Source organism: Neofelis nebulosa, chromosome 8, assembly GCF_028018385.1.
Source record: "Neofelis nebulosa isolate mNeoNeb1 chromosome 8, mNeoNeb1.pri, whole genome shotgun sequence".
Classification (NCBI taxonomy): Eukaryota; Metazoa; Chordata; class Mammalia; order Carnivora; family Felidae; genus Neofelis; species Neofelis nebulosa.
In genome coordinates, this window is record NC_080789.1 from 138,191,186 (window position 1) to 138,210,036 (window position 18,851).

At 51.6% G+C, this 18,851-nt stretch overlaps 1 long non-coding RNA gene across 1 annotated transcript; it reads right to left on the bottom strand.

The window, feature by feature from the left end:
* Positions 1-10,430: 10,430 nt before the first annotated feature.
* LOC131483641 (uncharacterized) lies at positions 10,431-18,801 on the bottom strand. The gene is made up of 3 exons (XR_009247829.1): positions 17,009-18,801; positions 16,574-16,776; positions 10,431-11,042 (listed from the first exon to the last, which is right to left on the bottom strand). It is a non-coding gene; the product is annotated as an uncharacterized LOC131483641 (long non-coding RNA).
* Positions 18,802-18,851: the final 50 nt, after the last annotated feature.

Genomic DNA, 18,851 nt, shown 5'->3' on the forward strand with positions numbered 1-18,851 from the left:
AAAAAATGTAGTCGGCACAACGGTACACAGATCTTTTCAAATTAGTGTTTTCATTTTCTTTGGGTAAATGCCCAGTAGGGTCACGACTGGGTCATAAGGTAGTTCTATGTTTAACTTTTTTGAGGGACCTCCATACTGTTTTCCAGAGCGGCTGCACCAGTTTGCATTCCCACCAACAGTGCGAGAGGCTCCCTCTTTCTCCGCATCCTCACCAACACCTGTTGTTTCTTGTCTTTTTGATGCTAGCTCTTCTGACTGGTGTGAGCTGATGATCTCATTGTGGTGTTGATTTTCACCTCCCTAGTGAGCCTGAGCATCTTTTCATGTGTCCGTTTGCCACGAAAGACCTCAAATAGCCAAAGCCGTCAAGAAAGAAGAAAATGCTGGAAGCATCACAGTTCCAGATTTTAAGATATACCACAAATCAGAACAGTAGACACTGGCACAAAAACAGACACGTGGATCAATGGAACAGAACAGAGAGCCTAGAAATAAATCCACGTTTATATCAATTTGGTCCATGAATCTATGACAAAAGAACCAAGAATACGCAATGGGAAAAAAGTCTCTAACAAATGGTGCCGGGAAAACCGGACGGCTCCATGCAAAAGAATGAAACTACCCACAATTGTTACACCATCCCCGAAAATAAACTCAAAATGGATTAACGACCTAAATGTGGGACCTGAAACCATAAAAGTCCTAGAAGAGAGCATAGGCAGTCATTTCTTTGACAGTGGCTTTAGCAACATTTTTCTAGGTAGGTCTCCAGTGGCAAGGGAAACAAAAGCAAAAAGGACCTATTGGGACTTCATCAAGATAAAACGCTTCTGCACAGTGAAGGAAACAATCAACAAGACAAAAAGCAACCTACAGAATAGAAGATATTTGCAAACGACGTCTGGGATAAGGGGTTAATACCCAACATACATAAAGAACTTATATAAGCCAACACCAAAAAACAAATAATCTGATTAAAAACTGGGCAGAGGACCTCTCGGCCTTTTTTGTCTTCCTCCGCTTGACCACTCTCCCAGCAACTCAGGGTCTCTGAAGCTGTGAGTGCAGGACGCTACATGAGCCCGTGGCTTCTCCACTCTGCGTATGCCCCCTTCAGAACCAGCCCCTTGAGCACGCCCTCCTCCGCTATCCTAACTGGAGTTTGTGCTGTTTCCTGCTGGGTCTCTGATCCACCAAGCAGGAAAACCATCTTTTCTGGACTCTTCTATAAAGCGAGTTTTGACAGTCTCATTGTCTGAAAACAAAGCTCCTCATAACCTATGCTGGACAGCCACAGTATTACACAGTATTGGCCCACACCCACTGGCTGGTGTCACCACACTGGTCTTACAGCTGTGGCTGAGTGTCAGGGCGAGGTGACCTCCAGCGGTTCACAGAGATGTGGGTAAGGACGGGAGTTCCCACTGTCTCCTAGGACCCTCATCAAATGCCGGCAACTAAATGCAAATCCTGTGCCACGGGGACCCAGCCCTGATTATTATATATAACCCAGCTTCCTGGCCACAGGCAGGGAATGTCAGACCAAAGCGAGACCCTGCTGGTTTATCAACCAGATTTCTCTAGAGAAACAGAACTGATAGGATCTATAGATAAATAGGAAGACATTTATTTTGAGGGACTGCTTACAAAGTTATGGAAGCTGAGAAGTCTCAGAATCATACGTCTGCATGCTGGAAACCCCAAGAGCCAGGAACACCGATATCCGACAGCTCTCTCTCTGAGCAGAGAGCGCGAATTTCTCCTTCCTCCACATTCTGTCCTGTCCAGGCGCTCAGAGGCTTGGGTGAGGCCCGCCCACACTGGGGAAAGTGGCCTGCCGTAGTCAGTCTGTGCTCGTCTCTTCCAGAAACACAGACGCGCACAGAGAGAATGTTTCACCAGGAAATCCAGGCATCCCTCGGCCCCATCAGACTGACACAGAAAATTAACCATCACACAAGGCGAAGTCACAGGAGACGGGAAAGGTCAGACTCGGGTTCTAGAGTCATCTGAATGGGCGCCCAGATTTCTCACCCTTGGCAGGGTCTGCTGCAAATGCAGTGTGAAGGAACCGAAAAATCATGTGTTTCTTTCAGCGCGAACGTGAGTTATGTTCTTAGGAAGATGCTACAGAAATACTCAGGATCCAAGAGTCAGCAGGTCGAGGTGACAGGCTTTTCCCCACTTCAGACACACCAGCACCGGCGGGAGCCCCCTCCTCTGAGGTTGGGGTCCCAGGCCCCCAGCCCCTCTCTACATCCCGGCCTCTTCCCTTGGCTCCCTCAGCCTCCGGAGGGATGCGACAGATTCCTCTTTTTTACCTTTTAGTCACCCAGTTAGCCATTTTGTATCTACACGAGTATTTGCATCCAACCTTCTCCATTCAAGTCATTAGCTTGGCCCAATCCGTTTGGATGGGAACCAGTGCCTTCCCTGTTGGTGGGAGTGGGATCAGTGGGAGCGAGGGGTTCCGCCCTGGCCTGGGGGAGGCTGTGATGGGGTGGGAGCTCTGAAGGCAGCTCTGAGTCACTTGTGACAGTCCTGCCCGGGGCCAGGTGTGAGTCAGGCGTGTCAGGGGCCAGGTGGCTCTGGGAACAGCCTCATCCCTCAGGGAGATGTGGGGTCCTGCGGGGGCAGGTGGGGACTGCTACCGCCCCTGCCCTGCAGAGAGCCCCCCAGCCCCGTGCGGGGTTCAATCCCAAGCCCAGCATGGGGCCCAGCGGCCTGCCATTGCTTTGTGAGCAGGGCCCCTGTTCGCTGGTGTTTCCCCAGGGGCCCTGTGAGGATGAGCAGAGCAGCCTGTGGGGGTCCGGCCTGGAAGAGAAACTGAATTCCCCCACACCCAACTTAGAATCCCCAGTGCCTGTGTCCGTCTGTCCTTACCTGAGTCCTTCCTCGGGGATCCTCGGGTCCTTCTGCAGACAGACGCCTCCCTGGCCTGCACCAGCCGGCTCTCCAGGCAAGCTGCAACCAGTTCCACCGGTCGTGACGGCCTCGGCCCCAGATGGGCCCTCCGGAGGTCCAGAAGCTTCGGGGAGAGGGAGATCCCGATGGGAGCGAGGCCAGCCTGGAGGCTCCCTGTCGTGGGCTGTCCCTCCCCAAATTCACACGTCGAAGCCTAAGCCCCAGCACCTGAGCCCGTGACTGTGTTTGCAGACAGGGTGTATACAGAGGACATGAAGTTAACATGGAGCCCATGACCTAATCTGGCTGGTGCCCCCATAAGAGGGGATCAGGACGGAGACCCCGGGAGGGTGTGTGCACAGAGGGGCGGCGGTCCGCAGGTCAAGGAGAGAGGCCTCAGAGGAAACCAGCCCTCAGGTGCCTACATCTCGGACCTCCAGCCTCCAGACTGGGAAGTTCACGTGTGCTGTGTCAGCCCCCCGGTGTGGTATTTTGTCGTGGCAGCCCAAGCTGGCGAAAACAGGCCCCCAGCGTCTTCTCCAGGGGATTTGAATCCTCTGTTCTTCCCGTTTCCCTCCTATTACTTTCCTAATGCGGTAGGAAATATGCTAAGCAATTACCGTAAACTTAGGGGCAGTTTAGGACAACGGGAACGCATTCCTGCATGACGCTGGAGGTCCGAAGCCCAAGACCCGGGTTTGGGCAGACTGTTCCTTCTGGAGGCTTCCTCCCTTTTGCTGGAGGCCGCCCACGGCTCCCGGCCCCTTCCTCAGAGTCCCCTGCCTTTCATGAACCCCCACTGCTGACAGTGACCTCCCACCTGCCCCCTATACAGAGGGGCTGGTGGTGTTACTCAAACCCACGGGCCTGAGAACCAGGGGGCTGGCGTCCGGGGGCGAGGGGAGAAGGATGTTCTGTGTCCCAGGATCCTGTGATCACATGGACCCCCCACATAATTCAAAGCCATTCCCCAGGTCAAGACTTTGAACTTAACCCCATCTGGGGCACGTGGGTGGCTCAGTTGGTTGAGCGACCGACTTCAGCTCAGGTCATGATCTCACAGCTCGTGAATTTGAGCCCCACGTTGGGCTCTGTGCTGACAGCTCAGGGCCTGGAGCCAGCTTCGGATTCTGTGTCTCCCTCTGTCTCTGCCCCTAACCCACTTGCATTCTGTCTCTGTCTCTGTCTCTCTGAAAAATAAACATTAAAAAAAAATAAAAATAAACTCAACCCCATCTGAAGGTCCCCTTTGCCGTGTAAGGCAGGCTACTTGCAGGTTCTGGGGATTAGGGTGAGGACATCTGGGGATGTCCGGCCCCACTGGCCTCGCCACTCCGGTCCGCTAACTCACCACACCTGGCTTTCGCTCAGAGGTCAGCCAGGGGACGCGTTCACAGGGTCTCTGGCTTCCCACCCTGGCGGCGGCCACGGTCACCCCAGCCCGCATCTGTGAGACGCTGGCCGGAGAAGGCCCTGGAAGGGGGGTCTGCCCACCGAGGCTTCACCCAAGCTAAGCGGGACGCGGCTGTTGACAGCCAGCGGCCAGGCCAAGGGCGCCGGTCCCGGGCCTCGGGGGTCCTTGTAGCAGAGGCTCTCGGGGTGCCCCAGAGGCACGGCACTGGAGGGCCTGTCACGGACTTTCCGTCACCCCGAGTGACTGGTGAACTGTTTACAGGGCCAGACATCACCCTGAACTGGAGACAACCCCCCCCCCCCATGCAAGGTGCCTGCTGCTGTGTCCCTGTGGTGCGCTGGGGGCACACGCGTGTGTGTGTATATGTGTGAGGTCAAGTGTATGGGTGTGAGTGTGGCTGTGGGGGGTTGCTGGGGGGCACGCAGGTGTGAGTGTGGCTGTGGCGGGTGTGGAGTGCAGCATGGGGAGGCGCCGACTCACCCCTGCAGCAGGCGGGGCACCCGGGCGCGGCAGGAGGAGAGGCAGCGGGGAGCTTGCGGGGAAGGTGAACTTGTCCTCCAGGCTGGGGGGCTCTCCAGGGGCTGAGACGGATTTGAGGCTGGCTTTCAAGCCGCCTGCCCGGAGGGTCCCGGCTTCGGGGCCCGGGCAGGCCGGGCCAAGGCTCTGGGGCACAGCCGCGGCCACAGGGGAAGGAGCACGGGACGGGGGGCTCACCCGACCCCCACGGGGCCTCCGCAAAGTCCCACAACCGTCCTGGGCGGTGGAGAGAAACTAACCAGCTAGTTTCGCTGGGTTCCAATCAGCGACCACGAGAAGCAGCTCTGTGTCAGCAGCGTCCGGCCAGCAACCCCTGGGTTGGGCTCGGTGGGGTTCCTTGTCTCCTCCCCGGTTCTGGAGAGCGTCCCCACCGCCCACTCCAAGGTCTCTGTCCCCCCTGGAACTCATGCAGCAGGCCGGCCCAGCCCGGCCCTCCCAAGGAACCTAGCAAACCCAGATAGGAAGGTTTGCTTGTGTTCTCACGCGCGAGGACACAGAACGGTTCTCCAAGGAAGTCAGGCCCCACTCAACTCGCAGAAAGGCTCCTTGTTGAGCCTGAGCCCAGATAAAACAGAACACAGGTCAGAGGGGGCACGTGCACCTGCTTCTCTGGGAGCCTGTAGGGAAGACTGGCCCCACCTGGCCTCTCCTCCCCAGCGCCCCTGTCCCGGAAGCCTGTATTGGCCCCAATCTTATCTCTTGCAGCAGAGAGTTGTAGAAAGATCCAGCCAGAGGACGCTTCCGTGCTATTTCAGTCCAGCTGGATTTTAATCTTTAAAGTAATGATGCCTGATCCTTAAATTACATACTTTCCACAGAACCGGGGCATGTTTTATGTTGTTGGGAGTGACCCAACTAAGGGTTTCTGCCTAAGGTGAAACAGCTGGTTCCTGGCTAGGCTAGGGCCACAACCAGCTCACGCCGACCTCAACCTGGGCTTAGCCTCGTGTCCTATACCATTTGTCGTTAGTCACTGGAGTGGACAAGTGTGCTTGTTCCTAACCCTTCATCTATAGCAAAGAGAGACCTGTATTATGATTTCTGTGTTCCCATTAAATCATAAATCCCTCCTGGTATGTCACTGTGCAGTGGGTAGCTCCTCAGTTGTGCAGTGCACAACTTGTAACACCAAACATGGTAGCCCTGCATCCAGAGTTAACCCAACAGTATTAATTTATCCCTCCAGCACAAGGAACAATGCCCTGGTGGGGTAAAATCATACCGTTGTCCTAAGACTGATGGTCCTAATGTGCATAATCCAGTATAACTGAGCCCAGCTGTGTTGAAAGAAACAGGGGCGTAGACAAAAAGGAAAGGCTCCCACTGCTGGACACCCTGGCTGCATGAGGAGGCCTTGTGCTCTTAGCAGGCTGAGCTGGGCAGTTGTGGGTGCCTGGCCAGTCAGGAGGGCGTTTGGGGGGGTGCTGTGATGGGGTGCAGCCCTCAGGCCAGGTTTTGTCCTGAGTCGGCTAGAGAAGGAAGAAGTGAGTTATTTCTACCTTCACCCACAGGTGACGAAAGTTTATGACCTTTCCTGCCTCCGGCTCCATTTCCTTATCTGTTCAAAAATGGACAGTGCCGTGCCTGGCCCACACCTGCTCTGAAGGACAGATAGCAAGAACAGGCTGGGTTCCTGACACGTCGCTGCGGCACAGCCTAATGTCACAGTGCCTGGTGCCTCTGTGCGTGAAGCTGGTGTTGAGACGTGGGGGGTGGGGGAGCCTTTCCCAGCCTGCACCTGAGGAGCAGGACACCATGCCCAGCTCCGTCCTGGGCCCTGTGTAGGCACCACACCAGTCTTCCGGGGCCACGAAGGAAATATCCTGTCCCTCACAATTTTGGGGGTTTTTTTGGAGTAAGATAGCCCGGAGTTGGAACTTTTTTCGAGCAGCCTTGTTGAGGTATAATTGACAAATGAGACACGGAACATATTTAATTAAAGCGGGCATTTTGACATGTGACTACACCCACGAAACTATCACCCCAAACAAAATCACGAACACAAGTGTCAACCCCCAAAGTTTCCTTCTGCCTCTCCTGTCCCTGCCCCCGGGGGCAGCTGCTGCCAATGTTTATTTTTAAAATTTTGTTTTTAATGGGGCACCTGGGTGGCTCAGTCGGTGAAGCGTCCCACTTCAGCTCAGGTCATGATCTCACAGTCTGTGAGTTCGAGCCCCGCGTCAGGCTCGGAGCTGACAGCTCAGAGCCTGGAACCTGCTTCGGATTCTGTGTCTCCCTCTCTCTCTGCCCCTCCCCTGCTCATGCTCCATCTCTCTCTGTCTCAAAAATAAATAAAAACATTTTTAAAAATTATAAATAAATAAAATTTTGTTTTTAAGTTTTATTTGAGAGGGAGAGAGCGCGCACGAGTGGGGGAGGAGCAGAGAGAGAATCCCGCACTGACAGCACAGAGCCCAACGTGGGGCTCGAACTCATGAACCGTGAGATCATGACCTGAGCCAAGATCAAGAGTTGGACGCTTAACGGACTGAGCCACCCAAGCCACCCAACGGACTAACACCCCCCAACCGCCATGTTAATTTAAAGACACTTTCGATCACAAGATGCACGGTGGCCCCAGGGAGCTTTAAACCCAAGGGAGGAGTGAGCATGTGTGACCGAACAGTGGTCAGGAGAGGCTTCCTAGTGCAAGCAGCCTTTCAAGGAGTGGTGGCTGGGATAGGGGAAAATCCTTTAGGGGCGTCTGGCAGAGCACAAAGCTAAGCTGGCTACTGCCAGCCGGGGGGTGGGGGTGGGGGCACAGCGAGTCCCACGGAAGGGCCCTGGCACGGCCAGGTTGGAATCCTCTCGGCCACTCCGCTGTATGATCTCAGGCAAGTTCCCTAACCTCTGTCAGCCCCGATTTTCCTATTCGGGAGCTGGGGGTAATGATCAGTTTTGTTGCAAAAATTAAAGCAGTTAATTTACATCAGGTGCCTGGCACTTAGTGAGCACTCAAGAAATGGTGTCCCCCCACCGTCTACTATTTGAGTAGACGATGGTGCTGGGGCCAAGGAGTGAATAAACCACACACCTAGAGCCAGCTCTGAATTCAGTACTGAGTTCATGCTGCTCCTCCCACCTCGAATGTCCATCTTCCGTCTTCTGAACCCATCATTCAAAGACTCACTCGGGCCTCACCACCTCCGGGAAGCCTCCCCCGATTCCTCTAACTAGGATTCTAAATGCTGCGGTGTTCTGTCCTCTCTAAACCCCTAATACTATTTGAGTTGTAAACCACACAGTCTTACAATTCACAGTGTGGTGTTGGGCATCGTTCTCAGTGAGTCTCTATTTTGACTCCTGCGTTGAATGCAAGTTTCTTGAGGGCGGGAACCTTGTCTCCTGCTTCTTCGTGCCTTTCGCCATATCTTCGGACCCTCAGCTAAGGCTAGGAGTTCATCCAATAGGTGAGTATTAATTTAGCTAGACGCTGTAGAGAGAACCGTGGTCCACACCACAGGGAGAATGTTTTGAATGATGAGGGGCAAGCGTGAGGCTGTTGTCTGGTGAGCTGCTGGAACAAACACCACAGACGTTCATTCGTCACAGTTCCAGGGGCTGGGAGTCCAGGATCGAGACGTCGGCAGCTCTGGTGTCTGGTGAGAACCCTCTTCGCGGTCCACAGGACGACGTCGTCCCCCTGATGTGTCCTCACACGGTGGGAGGGGTCTCTTTTGCAGGAGCACTAATCCCTCGCGGAGCGTCCACCTCGGGACCACATCGCCTCCCAAAGGCCCCCGCCTCCTAGGACCATCACAGTGGGGCTTGGGTTTCAACGCGTGGGTTTGGGGAGGACGCAGGCGTGGGGGCCACAGCAGTCGGCGTGCGGTGACGATGTTGATGGTGGTCACGCCAACACTGCTCTTCTCCCTAAAGGCCGGCGGGTTCGGGCACGTCCCCCAGAGACGCCCAGACCTGCTGGGGGCTCAGCCCTCTGACACCACCGGCAGCCGGCCCTGTCCCTCCCCGGGGGCCCCCAGCCGGGCCTCGTGGGTCAGGAGCGGTGCCCGCCGACTGTGGCACCCTGGCTCCCAGACAGATGGAGACGGCTTTCTTCAGAGCCACGTGACTGCCTTCTGCTCAGCCAGCGGTCTGACCCGAGGCTCCTTCCCTGGGGGACTGTCCTCTGTCCCACACACAGACTCACGCCAGCAGCCGGCTTCCCAGAGCTGACACCGGCCACTCTCCAGACCCACCCGCGTCTGCCCCGCTCTTTGATACACTGCTCTGGGGGTGACTCATCACGAGCGGTTCCTGTCACCAACAACAGACACCCCGAGGAGGCCCGAGAGCTTCCCTCGGCTCAAGAGTTGAGCTGGAGGCAAAACCCGTTTCACAAGGCGCTTTGCAGGGGAAGAGGGGAAAGCGACACGAGGCGGGCCAGACCGTCAGGGCCCGGGAGGGCGCTCAGGTGGGTCCCCCGCGGGCTCTGGTGGGGCCAGGACCTCAGCACGCTCGCCCTCTCCTCCCCCGCCGCTCACCACCCGGCCCACGGCGGGTCCTTCCTGGCCCGGGGAAAGACCTGTCGGTGGGTCCCGGGTCACATCCCCGATGTCGTCATGAAACGAAAAGAGCGTCACAGATGTCGGCACGGGCCAGACCTGGCTTTGAGCCCTGCTTTGCTGCCTTCTGGCTTCAGCGCCCCAGGCAAGTCACTTAACCTCTCTGAATCTGTTTCTTCACCTGGGAAATAGGCACAAGGCCTACCCTCAAGATTGCTGTGAGGACTACCAGTGACATGTGTCACGTGCCCAGGACATGGCAGACGCTTACACCTAACAGCACATGTTAGTTAAGTATCTGCATCTCTCGGATAAGCCCTCTGTGCCTAGCAAGAGAAATCGAGCTAGCGTTCAGGTCTCCTCTGGCGGGAACAGGTGTCTCTCCGGACGAGGGGTGTGTCCGTTTGACCCGCTCCGCCCTGTGGCCCCCACACGAGGGTTGGGACGCGTGTCTCATTCTGATGGAATCTTGACACCAGGCCCCAGGCCGGATTCCCGGTTCCAGGCCTCTGATAACTTTCTCAGCACCCTGAAGGCAGGTGCAATCTCCCATAAACCCTGGGACAGGTGCTCCGCGGGGCTTGCGGTAGAGACTTTGAACCCCGGTCACCATCCAGGCACCGGCACCGTGGACCGGGCCAGAGACATGGGCTCCCCTCAGCCCCTTATCGCGTGGACCGCCGGCCGACCGGGCGGACCCGTGGGGCGGCCTGTCCACTCGGCCTCCAGGAAGACACCGGCCTTGGGGTGGGGGGACATTCAGGAGAGAGAACCCCACAGGCCGTGGCCGCAGCACTGAGGGCCCCTTTCATCCCAGGGGAGGGAGGAGCTTCCTGGGATTCTCTTCCTTTCGCCAAGGAGGAGATAACTTCCTCCGGGTGGCCCGTCCAGCAGCGAGAAGCAGGCCTGGGAGAGGAACCCAGACCTTCTGGCTCCTTCTACTAAGCCTTGTCCAGCGGGCTGCCGTGGGAGACCCTGCAGGTCCAAACAGAGATGGGATGGCTGTGGGTCTGAGCCCTAAAGAGCCTCTGGACCCCACATTTTCGCGGTTAAGGCAGCAGAAGCTGGTATAATTTTGAGGAGTGTTATTTGTCACCATGCATCAGAGTCCTCAAAGAGGCCCGTATGTTCTGACCAATTATTTTCCTAACAGGAAGTATCTTAAATAATCACCAAGGGGCATCAGGTTAAAGTTAGTCATAGCATTACCCACCATATGACCCAGAAAGTCCACTCGTAGGCGTGAGCCCAAGAAAATGAATGCGTCATCCACGCGCATGCAAATTACGCGAATGTTTTTAGCGGCACTATTTACAATAGCCGCGAAGTGAAGACGACCCAATGTCCATCAGGTGCTGAGGGGATAAACGAACTGTGACAGATCCGCACGATGGCACGTTATCCAGCAATAAGTAGAAATGAAGTCCTAGCACGCGCTGCCACACGGATGACCCTTACAAACGTCGTGCTAAGTGAGAGCAGGCGGTCCTAAGAGACCACACGTTTCTGATTTCATTGATATGAAATGTCCAGAATTCTTGTCTGGAGGCAAATTGATAGGAACAGAAAGCAGATCGGTGAGTGGTTGTTTAGGGCTGGGGGTGCGCGCGGGGGTGTGTGAGTGGGGTGGAGACTGACTGCCAAACGTTCCAAAATCGGATCGTGGTGATTGTTTCACGGCTCTGTGAACACACGAACGAACATTAACCTGTACACTTTAATTAATTAATTTTTTTTCTCTTCAGTCTCTGTTCAGATGTGCTTTTCCTAAGCAACTGCTTATTTTTAACGACACATTTAAAAGAAAAGTTTATTTATTTATTTTGAAAGAGAGAGCCCATGCATGTGAGCAGGGAAGGTTAGAAAGAGAGAAATAGAAAGAGAGAATAGCAAGCAGGCTCCATGCAATCAGTACAGGCTCAAGGCGGGGTTTGAACTCACAAACTGAAATCATGACCCGAGCCGAAATCAAGAGTTGGAAGCTCAACCGACTGAGCCACCTAGGCACCCCTACAGGATATACATTAAATGGGCACACTGTTATTATTTCTGTCTCAAATAAAACGGACACCAGGATGTTATTCTCAGCGTTAAAAAAAAATAATAAACTACTTAAAATAATCCAAATCCCGGGGCACCTGGGTGGCTTAGCATCCACCGGTGAAGCGTCCGACTTTGGCTCAGATCATGATCTCGTGGTTCGTGAGTTCGAGCCCCGCGTCGGGCTCTGTGCTGATGGCTCAGAGCCTGGAGCCTGTTTCGGATTCTGTGTCTCCCTCTCTCTCTGCCCTTCCCCCGCTCACGCTCTGTCTCTCTCAAAATAAATAAATAAACTTAAAAAAATAAAAATAAAAAAATTTGTAGTAAGTACTTTATTAATATTTCTCCCTAGCTGGATTCTAGTAAAACACATATTTTGGAGATATTTACACAGTTCTCCATAAAATTAACATTAAATACTGACCATATGTTGAGGCTTAGAAATCCAGCTTTAGGGGCACCTGGCTGGCTCAGCCAGTACAGCATGTGACTCTTGATCTAAGGGTCATGAGTTCGAGCCCCATGTTGGGCATAAAGCTTATTTTAAAATTAAAAAACAATGTTTAAAAAGGAAAAAGAAACCTGGTTTCACTGGATTTACTGTACTGAATAGTACTGAGATACTGTATTGTATTCTGGTCTTTAATCTCAAAGAAGTAATCGTATTTCATTTCTTATTTCGTTATTTTCATTTGGGGGGTGAGGATTTTCTCAATGCCTTCAGTCAAAGCTTCTCCACCTTTCCCACCCTCTGGCACATCTGTAAAATGACAGAATTTGTGCGTTTGTCTGTGGCTGCATTGCCTGTGACTGCAAGTAACCGGCCCAAGAATGGCTTCCCTTTCGGGGAGCAACTTCTCGGCACACTGAGTGTAAAATTTGGTAGCCTGTTGACTACCCAGACTTTCAGCTCGTAATATACAAGTTTGCAGCACACGTGTAACTTTAAGAAATAATGGAGAGGGATTCGACGCACGCTTCAGCAATTTTCCCCATGGTAATATTTTGCAAAACTGCAGTCCAGTATCACAACCAGGATACTGACGTTAGCACACAAGGTCCAGAATGTCTCCATCGTTGTCTGGATCCCTCCTGAAGCCCTTTGACAGCCACGCCCACTTTAGCCCCCATTTCTACCTTAACTCCTGGCAGCTACCGATCTGTCCTCCATTTCTATAGTTGTGTCATTTCGAGGACACTGTCTAAACGGAATCATATGGCACGTGGCATTTCGGGATTAGATTATTTTCACTCAGCATAATTCTTTGGAGATTCATCTAGGTTACTGTGTGTATGAGCAGTTCCTTTTTTTTTTTTTCCGTGATGAGTAATTTTCCACATGTGGATGAACCACCATTTGCGGTTCCCCCATTGAAGAATGTCTGGATTGTTTCCAGTCGGAGGCCATTACAAATAAAGCAACTATAAAGCATCTGATTACTTTTTTTTTTTTAATGTGACTATAAGTTTTTCTTTCTCTGGGATAAATGCCTAGGAGTGTAATTACTGGATCACTGCACGTTTAGTTTGTGTGTGTGTGTTTAAGAAAATGTCAAACTCCTTTCCAGAGTGGTTGTACCATTTTCTATCCCCATCAGTAATGCATAAGTAATCCAGTTCCCCACCTCATCACCAGCATTTGGTTTCGCTATTGTTTTTTGTTTCAATAATTCTGGAGAGAGTGAGCTCTCATTGTGGTTTTACTTTGCATTTCCGTAATGAATGATGATGTTGAGAACCTTTTCTTGAGTTGATTTTCTGTTCGTAGATCTTCAGTGAAATGTCTCAGGTTCTTTGGCTTGTCATTTTCTCATTGGAACTTTCTTCTTTTTTTTTTTACTGTTGCATTTTGAGAATTCCTCATATATTCTAGACAGTGAGTAGTCCGTTGTCAAATAGGTGGTTTGCAAATATTTTCTCCTAGTCTATAGGTTGTGCTTTCATTCTCTAAACAGGGTGTTTTGTGGAGTATAAGGTTTTAAATCTGATGAAGTCTGGTGTATCACTCTTTCCTTTTTTTTTTTGATCATATTTTTGGTATCAAATCCAGAAACACTTTGCCTAGTCCTAGGTCCCAAAGATTTTTTTTTTTTTTTTTTTTTTTTTTTTTTTTTTTACACGTCTGTGATCCATTTTGAGCTAATTTTTGTATAAGGTGTGACTTAGGTTAGGTTGAAGTAATTTTTTTTCTGACCCAATTGCACCAGCACCATTTCTTTAAAAAGGCTCTCTGCCTTCCAGTGAATCAGAATATGACTCAGGTATCTTCATGTGGGTTCATTTCTGGGTTCTCTATTCGGTTCCATTGATCTATGTGTTTGTCCCTCAGCCAATAATCCTCTGCTGTCTTGATTCCTGTAGCTCTACAGTAAGTATTGACATTGGGTGTTCTGTTGTCTTCCACTTTATGATTCTTAATTTTTTATTTAAAAACATTTAATTCCAGTATAGGAATCATACAGTGTTATATTAGCTTCAGGTGTACAATATAGTTAATCAGCAATTCTATTCATTTCTCAGTGATCATCATGATAAGTGTACTCTTAATCCCCTTCACTAATTTCACCCATCCTCCTACCCACCTCCCCTCTGGTAACCATCAGTTTGTTCTCTGTAGTTAAGAGTCAGTTTTTTTGGTTTGCCTACTTTTTTCTTTGTTCATTTGTTGTGTTTCTCCACTGTATGATTCTTGTTCAAAATTGTTTAGCTCTTGGAGTTTCTTTGCCTTTTGATACCAATTTTGGAATAATCTTGTCATATCTACAGAAGTCTTGCTGGGCTTTTGATAGGAACTGCTTTAAACCTGTCTGTCAGTTTGGGGAGAATTGACATCTTTAAGATGTTGAGTCTTCCAATCCATGAACATGGTATGTCTTTACATTTGTTTAGATCTTCTCTGATTTTTTTTCAGCAGTTTTTGTCATAAAAGTCCTACGTGTATTTTGTTAGTTTTACACCTAGGTATTGTTATTATTTTTCTTAGCAATTGTAAATGGTATTTTATTTTTAATTTCAGTGTCCAGGTGGTCACTGCTAGTATACATAGAAATAAAGTTGATTTTTATATGTTGATCTTATGTCCTATAGTCTTGGTATTTTGTTCTAGCCACTCAGGCAGACTAAGAGTCCCCAATGCCTTGTCTCCACCCTGTGGAAGCCCCACATTACCCACCCCTGCATCTACCATCACTGTTCTTTCAGGCTGTCTCCTGCTCTCCTTGGATGCTGGTTAGTGCCCGAGGTGTGGCTTTGCTCGTGCTGTTGTTCCTCCTATAAGACATCCTCCTCTGCAGACATCTCCCTCTGCAGACTCCAAGCCCACTCCCCCTGCGGGGGCAACACCAGCCCCACCCCTCCTAAAATCTTCTTTGATTCTAGGCTCTCCCTCTCTCTCTCTGAGTTAGTGCGTTTATGGTCAGCAGCATACATTTTGTTACTTACATGTCCTCTGACTGTTTGCAGGTAATAGGTTTATTCCCACAGACACTAAAGAATAAGCTTGTTGAGGACAAGGACTGGTTTTGCTCTTCACAGCTCACAGAAGGCATTCCAGCAGAACTTGACTGAGTGATACACATACAGGTGTAGGTTTCTGTAGAAAGTCAGACAACAGAATAAAAAGAAAGTGCTGAGGAGGATTCCCAAACAACTGCCATGGGCTTCTCTTCTTGGCTTCCCCACTGCGTCTGAGATACAGGATGTACCGAGAGACCTTCCCCTCTATGGCATGCCTGAAAAAACAACAGCAAAGGGCCCTGGACAAGCTCCGACTGTTTCTGGCCTTGCTCCCTGTGCTGTAGCCAGAAGGGAAGGGCTGCTCAAAGGCTCTCATGCCTCAGGAAGGAAAACCAATCTGCAGTAAGGCTCTGTCTCCAGATCAAGTTCTTAAACAAGTAGTGAATAAATAGGAAAAAAAATATTTTAGGACAGAGTGGAGGTTGGGTTGTATTTGGAAAGAAGTGGCAGGCAGCAGGGAAAGTTGGGGGAAAGAGCCAAGAGCGAAAGATCTGAACACACAGAGGCAGAAGTAATGGAGAGAAAGGTTAGAGTAAAAGCCAGGAGGGGAAAAGAGACAGCGGGGCAGAGATCTTGGAATAGAGAGATGACCAAGAAAGCAAGAGAGAGGAGAGAGAGGAAGAGAGAAGAGAAGGGGTGGGGGGAAGGGGATGAGAAGGGGAGGGGGCTGGGGGTAGAGCGGGAAGGAGAGATTGGAGAGGAAGGGAGGCATGGGAGGGGAGAGGATGGGAGGGGAGGAGACAGGGGGAGAGGAGAAAAGGAGGATGGGAAGGGGGAGAGGGGAAGGCAGAGGGGAAGGGAGGAGGAGGGCAGAGGGGAGGAGACAGAACAATATAGGTCTACATATGTTGAGAATGGAAAGAAAGCCAGGAGTAGATTTACCAAGAGAACTGAAGGCAGCAAGCCTCGGAAAGAGTGGTCTGGCAGAGAGAAGTCCACACATCGGGAAAATGGGAGAGGACCGTGGAGAGGCAGAGAAGAGGTCAGACCTAACAGAAGAAGCAAGGGTCTAGTGTCACAACACCTTTTATTGGCATTTATCAAGAGCCTGATTTAAATGTGTGTCTGTGCCTCTCGACGCAGACCTGAGGCAACCTCCAGGCCATCATCACGACTTGTCTTTGCACTGGGCAGGATAAGTCGAGAGGAGTCAAGGATATTGAAGGCTCAGTCCTTCACCCGGCTACGTGTCTACCTTGATGAAAGCAAGCTCCAGCTTCTGCTTCAGGGGCCCTCTCTCCTGGGACCCCTTCCTAGCCTGGGAGGGGCCCTACAATTGTCCCCAGGGTCATATGTTGTACAATTTGCAAAGGTCAACTATTTAAGTGCGGCCACATCCACCGTCCCTTCCCTGTGTGACCAGCCACTGTGCACACAGATGTCCTGCTAGGACAGGAGTTTTCAGGAGTACTCCCACCACCACTGGCATGATCACATGGAGGTACACAGCCCATGATGCTACTATAACATGAATGCAGGGCCCCAGAGGGATGGGGCCCTCTGAAGAGAAAGGAGCCCTCTGAAGCAGAAGAGAAATGAGGTTTGGGATTGACAGAGCCAGAAGCTGGGCCGGGGAAATTCTTGCGATCACCAGATGTAAAATAGGAAGTGTGGGATTTACTTTCTGTCAAGGTCTAATCAAACCTGAGGCTCTCACCTACTGGGAATATGCAGTCACACAGCCTGTACCGTCCTGAGGACACCACGCGTCTCTTGCAATTCCCCTGGGGACGCTTCAGTGCTGGAGCCACTGAGTTCCCAGATGTCTGCAGCTCCCCAGAGTGTGTGTGGTTCACTCAGCATTAGTTACCTGAGGACGGGAGTGTCTCCGTGTCTAGCAAACAGCTTCGCGCCTGGCTCCTGGCAGACATTCAACACGTAATTAATTGTAAGACTCATACACGAATGAATGAATGAATCAGTGAACGAACAAATGAACGAGTGAATGAAGGAATGAATGAATGAATGATTGAACAAATGAACGAACAAACGAATGAACAAACGAATGAACGAATGAATGAACAAATGGATGAATGAACAAATGAACGAATGAACGAACGAACGCACGAACAAGCTGCATTGAAATAAATACCTGGTTGTTCATTCTCCAGATGCCATCAGTATAGCTTTGTCTTCACGGTAGGGAAGGAGACCACACAAGGACATAGTCCCACGTGGGGGGTCTGTCCTCTTGTCGTCCCCTGCCCCACACGGTGACGAAGGCTAGAAATGAGAATGTTGACAAGCCCAGGTTCCCACACCCAGTCTCACTCGCCTTGCTCAAGTCACTGTGTTCTCAGTGGAACAAATCTGTTTTCAGCCATTCCTCGGAGTTTCCTGACGTCCCCGCAGCGGTTTCCACAGAGGGCTTGCTTCTTGCAAAACCTCTTTGGCTGTTCTGGTTCCCTTTGAGTGGGAACCTCTATTTGGCAACAGAAGTAAAGTTTCCTCACGGGTTTTATGTTACAAGTGGAGTCTTGCCCCATTCTGGGAGCGACTCCTGTAAAAATACCGCTGTATTTTTTAGGCCGTGACTGTGCGGGGTCTGGGCTTCACGTAAGGCCACAAAGACCCGGGACTGAAGAACTGAGAGCTTCCTTTTAAAACGAGGTAGTGGACTTTGGATGGGATTTTTATTTGGATAGCCTGGTTCTTGGAAATGGGGCCCGTCTCTCTTGGGATATTCTAAAGAACCTTTCGTGCGTCACCTCAGACACTTGCTTACGTACACCCCCGGGGCCAAGCACTGGATGAGGCTTCGGGGATGCAACGACCCCCGCCCCCACCACCATATACACAGAGATCAGTCCTCTCACACAGGCCGCGTTCACTCCAGTTTCGTCTCTGCAGACATCTCAAAACCTGTGCCACAACTCATCAGAATCTTCCCGGTGGGCGTCTCAGACCGTTTCTTGTGGTTCAGTTCTCAACAAGAAAAGAGAACCAACACCTTCCCGGCTTTTGTCTAACCTCCCTGTCTGAACCGAAAGGCCTTAACCCACTCACTGTGGAGTATTTTCTTTTCCTCCATCGGTGGTGGTGGTGATGGCCATCGGAGACGGGGTCGGTGGGGGAGAATTTACCATCGCAGGCCAGGCCGATCACACTTTCTTAGTTATTAGGACCTCTTCCCCAAGGAGATCTGCTGTCTTGGCTGAGAAGGCCCCGGGAAAGTTCCAGAGCTCTAAGCCTGCTGTGGAGGGGCCCGAGCCGGCTGGCCTGGCGGAGCGTGCCTCGGGGTTGGAAGGTAAGGCATCATTTGATGTCCGGCTCTCTTCCGTCCACAGGGGATTGCTATTGTAGGAGTGGCCCTCTCCCCATTCCGATGCTAATCTGGCAATCCCAGCAGTGCTTTCTGGAGAAAGAAGCTGCCGGAAGAACAAGGCAAATGTGCCAGCAGGCTGCGTGGAAACAAACACCAGCCTCTGTGTGGACATCTGCTTTGCTCTTCAGGGTCAGAGAATAGAAGGGGCTGAGGGGGAACAGAGACGGGCTGAGGACAGCAGGCCTTCAGCGGATCTAGGCCTCAACCGGTGGGACCCTGAGCCCCAGGGGCAAACACTCAGGCACCCTCACCACAGCCTGGGCCACAGAACACGGGGCACACAGTGTTCTCTCTGAAGCCCTCCCCTCCTGAGTCCTCTGTACCTCTAGGGCCTGGTTCTCTTCTTCCCTCTGACCACTTTTCCGTGCCCTCTGTGGGCACCTGACAGTCCACGCACCTGCTGAACTGTCCCCCGCGTGGCAGGCCCCTGCGTCACCAGCTAAGGATGTCACGATGCGCAGGACCAGCTACATGATTTAGGGGGTCCAGCCTAAAAAGAAATGTGGGCCCCTCATTCTTTTTTTTTTAATTTTTTCTTATCATTTATTCATTTTTGAGAGACAGAGAGAGACAGAGCACGAACAGGGGAGGGGCAGAGAGAGAGCGAGAC